Consider the following 7,036-nt stretch of genomic DNA (forward strand, 5'->3'; position numbering starts at 1 on the left):
AACACTTGATACCTATGAGGGTTGCAGTGTGCAGGGGTCACCTAATCCCCTTTTGTGACCTTTAGACAGGCAAAGTCAACAGGGAAGGAAGATTCACTTAATAACTGTGCTACCAACTTTATATCTGCGGTGATTCACTTAATAACTGTGCTACCAACTTTATATCTGCGGTGATTCACTTAATAACTGTGCTACCAACTTTATATCTGCGGTGATTCACTTAACAAATGTCTCACTTAGCAACAGAAATGTTGGGATCGATTGTGGTACTAAGTCAAGGACTACCTGTTCTTTGGAAAGAGAGAATCAATAACCGGTTTCAGGGTGGCCCCCTTTTCCAGTCTGTGTCTTTTTCTTGATAAACAGAACGAAGATATAAATTATAGCCAATGTCATTGCTTTTGTAGAAACAAAACAAACAAAATATTTTTGTAGAAACAAAGATATTTAAAGCTGCTGTTTTTAGTCTTGCCCCATCATTACTCCTGTATTCAAATGTACTATTTCTTTGCTTGGTTTAAAGTTAATCAATTCCCGTCAAATATACGCTCTGAGGGATCAATGCTAAATTTCCTGACAAACAGACCAAGGGCTTTTCTTGGCATTATAGTCTGAATTTTAATAGGCAGATCGCAAGCCAAAAGTCTAATTTTGTATAACCTTTAAGCATCCTAAGAGACCGAGAGGAAAGGAATGAGCCAATTAGCTGTTTGAAATAAGAAATATCACATTTGCTGCTCACGGTTTATGTTAGAAATGTTTGCTTCTTTGTTCTTCTCCACCCAGGATCAACGTGCCATATCAAACAGACACGCGCACACAGATATAACCCTGTGCATAATGCGGTTAGAACTTCAACTTTAAAAAATGGTTTTATTAACTGAATTCAATGTTACAAAAAAATAAACATTACACAAAATTATTTTTAAAAGGAAACAAAAAACTATAAAGGAAGCAAAACAGAGAGGGAATATATTAACGGATGCACATTCATCTATGAAAATTCTACATGAATATTTCAATAAATGGTGGCCGTCTTCCATTATAAATATCCATCGCTGTTCTATGCCAATAAGCCATTTGTGTTGCTAATAACATCAGTCTGCAAACCAGGACTGCTGCAATTAATATTTTGAAGAGAGACAATAATGTTGAGACTCGTCACGCAGACTTTTAAGTACATTTCAGTAAGCATATTGAGTTCCTTCCTGGAACAAAATAACCCAAGATACAAAACAATAACCATGTACTTGGCTTCTGACACTTCATCTGGGAGAAAATCTATGCAGAAACCCTTATTATTTTTTTGGAAAACATTGGAGTGACCCTCGCGTCAGAAGACTTGATAGGCGGAGGCAGCAGAAGGAAGGGAGGGGCAGGCCTGGATAAGTGCTGAGTCATGGAGCCACACCCCATGGCCTATATAAAGGATCTGCTTTCTGGCATTCTCTGAGTCAGGCAAAGTCTAAACATATCTTGCTGAAGTCACTTTCTGGTCTCCTGCCTGCCCTGAGGACTTTGCTAGGACTTTGGCAGAGCTGCAGAGGCAAGCCTGATTCGGATTTCCCTGACCCGGCCGTCAGCGGAGGAGTGGGACACGACAAATAGTTCATAACAATGGTGCTGAAACAAGTCACTTATGACCGTTTTTCACAGTTACGACCTTTGCAGCATCCCCATGGTCATGTGATCAGAATTTAGACGCTTGGCAACTGGTTCGTATTTATGACCGTCGCAGTGTCCTGAGGTCACATGATGTCCTTTTGCGAACCTCTGACAAGCAAAGTCAACGGGGGACCTGGATTCACTTAACAACCATCTTACTAACTTAACAGCTTCAGGGACTCTCTTAACAACCGTGGTGTTAAAAGTCATAAAATGGGACAAAACTTGCTTAAGAAAGGTCTCGCTTAACAATAGAAATTTAGGGCACAGCTGTGGCCGTACATTGAGGACTACCTGTGCATTCCAATTTCAAAAGTTACCTTCTCTAATTGGGGCGTCTGACTGCTGCTAAAAAAAAAAAAAAACACCAAAAAGGATCTTGCGATGCTAAAAGACACGATCGCCACAACATGCCGCTGGGTGATGAGTTTCACTCGTTCACGCCTCTAAACTCAGTGCAAGCTTCCCACGAAATATTGAATGGCTTTCTCAATTCCGCTCACCGCTATTTTGGTTGCGAATCTTCTAATCCGGATTCTCGACTTCCAACAGTTCATTTAGAAACTGTTCGAAGTTACGATGACACTGGAAAAAAATTGAATTATGATCATCTTTGGACGCTTTGCAACTGGCATGTATTTATGACGGTTGCCAAGTCCTAGGGTCACGTGTTCTCCTTTTGCAACTTCTGAGAAGCAAAGTCAGTGGGGAATCCAGATAACGATCAAGTTACTAAGTCAGTGATGGCTAACCTTTTTTTCCCCTGGGTGTTAAAAGTGAGCGCGCGGGTGCACTAGAGCGCACATGTGTGCCCGCACCCATAATACAATGTCCCCCACGCATGCTCTGCCCCCCTGCGCATGCATGCACAATCCCCTCCGCACTGTCCCACCCCCCATCCCCCCACGCAGGTGCGTGCGACCCCTCGCGCTCCTCCACCCCCCTGTTCTCCGTTTGGGCTTAGCAGGCCTCCCTGAACGATCTGGATGCCGGAAACAGCACGTTTGTCCTCCCAGAGCCTCCGTGCGAGCCCTTTACTTACCTGGCATCCTGTTGTGCCTCGTCCGCTTTCCCCGCAGCCGGGCCCGTCTTATCTGCTTCCGAACGCTGAGGAATGTCCTAGCATGCCTCCCGGCCCTAGCCCTGGCTCCATGCCCAGACAGGCCGAAGAAGAAGAAGCGCCTCCAGCCCCCAGCCCTGGCTCCATGCCCAGGCAAACGGAGCACCTAGACCCCCCCTCCCCCACAGCATGTGAGCCTGAGGAAGGTCAATTACCAACAGCTGCAGACTGGAGTGACCCTCGCTTCAGGAGAATTGATAGGCGGCGGCAACAGAAGGAAGGGAGGGGCAGGCCTGGATAAGTGCTGAGTCATGGAGCCACACCCCATGGCCTATATAAAGGATCTGCTTTCTGGCATTCTCTGAGTCAGGCAAAGTCTACCTTATCTTGCTGAAGTCACTTTCTGGTCTCCTGCCCGCCTTGAGAACTTTGCTAGGACTTTGGCAGAGCTGCAGAGGCATGCCTGATTCGGATTTCCCTGACCCGGCCGTCAGCGGAGGAGTGGGACACGACACATCCAAAATGGACCGCATGGAAACTCTTGGGAGGGGAGGGGCAGCATGGGCATAGATGCGCGTCTCCCGCATGTGCAACAGAGACCCGAAAATCAGCTAGCCAGCAGGAGGCGCATGTGCATGCGTGGTGGAGCTGATCTAGGGCAGCAGCTAGCGTGCCCACAGAAATGGTTCCACGTGCCACCTGTGGCACACTTGCCATAGGTTCACCATCATGGTACTAAGTTAACAACTGCAGTGGTTCACTTAACAACTGTGGCAAGAAAGGTTATTGATACCAATTCACTTAAGTGTCTCGCTTATGAACAGAAATTTTGGGCTTAATTGCGGTTGTAAGTTGAGTATCTGTTGTCCTGTATATAATAGCTGCTTTCCTCTTTTATAAATTATAGCCAATGTCATTGCTTTTGTAGAAACAAAACAAACAAAATATTTTTGTAGAAACAAAGATATTTAAAGCTGCTGTTTTTAGTCTTGCCCCATCATTACTCCTGTATTCAAATGTACTATTTCTTTGCTTGGTTTAAAGTTAATCAATTCCCGTCAAATATACGCTCTGAGGGATCAATGCTAAATTTCCTGACAAACAGACCAAGGGCTTTTCTTGGCATTATAGTCTGAATTTTAATAGGCAGATCGCAAGCCAAAAGTCTCAGTTTGTATAACCTTTAAGCATCCTAAGAGACCGAGAGGAAAGGAATGAGCCAATTAGCTGTTTGAAATAAGAAAGATCACATTTGCTGCTCACGGTTTACGTTAGAAATGTTTGCTTCTTTGTTCTTCTCCACCCAGGATCAACGTGCCATATCAAACAGACACGCGCACACAGATATAACCCCTGTGCATAATGCGGTTAGAACTTCAACTTTAAAAAATGGTTTTATTAACTGAATTCAATGTTACAAAAAAATAAACATTACACAAAATTATTTTTAAAAGGAAACAAAAAACTATAAAGGAAGCAAAACAGAGAGGGAATATATTAACGGATGCACATACATCTATGAAAATCCTACATGAATATTTCAATAAATGGTGGCCGTCTTCCATTATAAATATCCATCGCTGTTCTATGCCAATAAGCCATTTGTGTTGCTAATAACATCAGTCTGCAAACCAGGACTGCTGCAATTAATATTTTGAAGAGAGACAATAATATTGAGACTCGTCACGCAGACTTTTAAGTACATTTCAGTAAGCATATTGAGTTCCTTCCTGGAACAAAATAACCCAAGATACAAAACAATAACCATGTACTTGGCTTCTGACACTTCATCTGGGAGAAAATCTATGCAGAAACCCTTATTATTTTTTTGGAAAACATTGCAGCCTTCAGAATAACAGGAAGGGACCTTGGAGGTCTTCTAGGGCAGCAGCTAGCGTGCCCACAGAAATGGTTCCACGTGCCACCTGTGGCACACTTGCCATAGGTTCACCATCATGGTACTAAGTTAACAACTGCAGTGGTTCACTTAATAACTGTGGCAAGAACGGTTATTGATACCAATTCACTTAAGTGTCTCGCTTATGAACAGAAATTTTGGCCTTAATTGCGGTTGTAAGTTGAGTATCTGTTGTCCCGTGTATAATAGCTGCTTTCCTCTTTTATAAATTATAGCCAATGTCATTGCTTTTGTAGAAACAAAACAAACAAAATATTTTTGTAGAAACAAAGATATTTAAAGCTGCTGTTTTTAGTCTTGCCCCATCATTACTCCTGCATTCAAATGTACTATTTCTTTGCTTGGTTTAAAGTTAATCAATTCCCGTCAAATATACGCTCTGAGGGATCAATGCTAAATTTCCTGACAAACAGACCAAGGGCTTTTCTTGGCATTATAGTCTGAATTTTAATAGGCAGATCGCAAGCCAAAAGTCTCAGTTTGTATAACCTTTAAGCATCCTAAGAGACCGAGAGGAAAGGAATGAGCCAATTAGCTGTTTGAAATAAGAAAGATCACATTTGCTGCTCACGGTTTACGTTAGAAATGTTTGCTTCTTTGTTCTTCTCCACCCAGGATCAACGTGCCATATCAAACAGACACGCGCACACAGATATAACCCCTGTGCATAATGCGGTTAGAACTTCAACTTTAAAAAATGGTTTTATTAACTGAATTCAATGTTACAAAAATAAACATTACACAAAATTATTTTTAAAAGGAAACAAAAAACTATAAAGGTAGCAAAACAGAGAGGGAATATATTAACGGATGCACATACATCTATGAAAATCCTACATGAATATTTCAATAAATGGTGGCCGTCTTCCATTATAAATATCCATCGCTGTTCTATGCCAATAAGCCATTTGTGTTGCTAATAACATCAGTCTGCAAACCAGGACTGCTGCAATTAATATTTTGAAGAGAGACAATAATGTTGAGACTCGTCACGCAGACTTTTAAGTACATTTCAGTAAGCATATTGAGTTCCTTCCTGGAACAAAATAACCCAAGATACAAAACAATAACCATGTACTTGGCTTCTGACACTTCATCTGGGAGAAAATCTATGCAGAAACCCTTATTATTTTTTTGGAAAACATTGCAGCCTTCAGAATAACAGGAAGGGACCTTGGAGGTCTTCTAGTCCAACCCCCTACTCAAGCAGGAGACTCTACTATAACAGGGGTCTCCAACCTTGGCAACTTTAACTATTAATCTTCTCATAGTTCCCATCACCAATCTCTTTCCACTTATGACTGTATGACTGTAACTTTGTTGCTGGCAATCCTTATGATTTATATTGATATATTGACCATCATTTGTGTTGTAAATGTTGTACCTTGATGAACGTATCTTTTCTTTTATGTACACTGAGAGCATCTGCACCAAGACAAATTCCTTGTGTGTCCAATCACACTTGGCCAATAAAAATTCTATTCTATTCTATTCTATTCTATTCTATTCTATTCTATTCTATTCTATTCTATTCTATTCTATTAAGACTTGTGACCTTTAACAGCTTTGCTGGCTGAGGAATTCTGGGAGTTAAAGTCCACAAGTCTTAAAGTTGCCAAGGTTGGAGACCTCTGCTCTACACCATTTTAGACAAATGGCTGTCCAAATCTCTTCATCCAGTAATGAAGCACCTACAATTTCTGAAGGCAAGCTGTCCCACTGGTTAAAGTTGTTCTAATTGTCAGGTAAGTTTCTCCTTAGTTCCAGGTTCTTTCTCTTTCTTCTGTTTCCATCCATTGTTTCTTGTCTTGCCTTCAGGCTTGCTTTGGAGAATAGCCTGATCCCCTCTTCTTTGTGGCAGCCCCTGAGATATTGGAAAACTGCTATCATGTCACCCCTAGTCCTTCTTTTCCCTAGATTAGGCATACCCTGCAATTGTTCTTCATATGTTTTAGTCTTCAGCTCCCCAGTCATCTTTGTGGCTCTTCAAGCATCATGGACTGAGCCCCATGGAGTCAGGTCCACCTCCTACCATTGACCTGCTCTCTATTTTCCCACTGGATTAATAATCAAAGTTGATTAGATCTATTCTTCACTGATACCAGCTTCACTGATATCAAGATCTAGTTATATCTTGAACATCTGAGTAATGGATGGAAACTGAACAACTAGAGATTCAATAAGGAGGAATTTTCTGACAGTGAAAACAATCAACCCATGGAACCGAAGTTATGGGAGCTTCATCACGGGAGGCTTTCAAGAAGAGACTGCACTGCCATCTGTCCAAAATTATGTAGGAACTCCTGCTTGGGCGGGGGGTTGGACTAGATGGCCTACAAGGTCCCTTCCAACTCTGTTAATCTGTAATCTAATCTAATAGGACTCTCATTGGA

Source organism: Ahaetulla prasina, chromosome 13 (genome assembly GCF_028640845.1).
Source record: "Ahaetulla prasina isolate Xishuangbanna chromosome 13, ASM2864084v1, whole genome shotgun sequence".
NCBI lineage: Eukaryota > Metazoa > Chordata > Lepidosauria > Squamata > Colubridae > Ahaetulla > Ahaetulla prasina.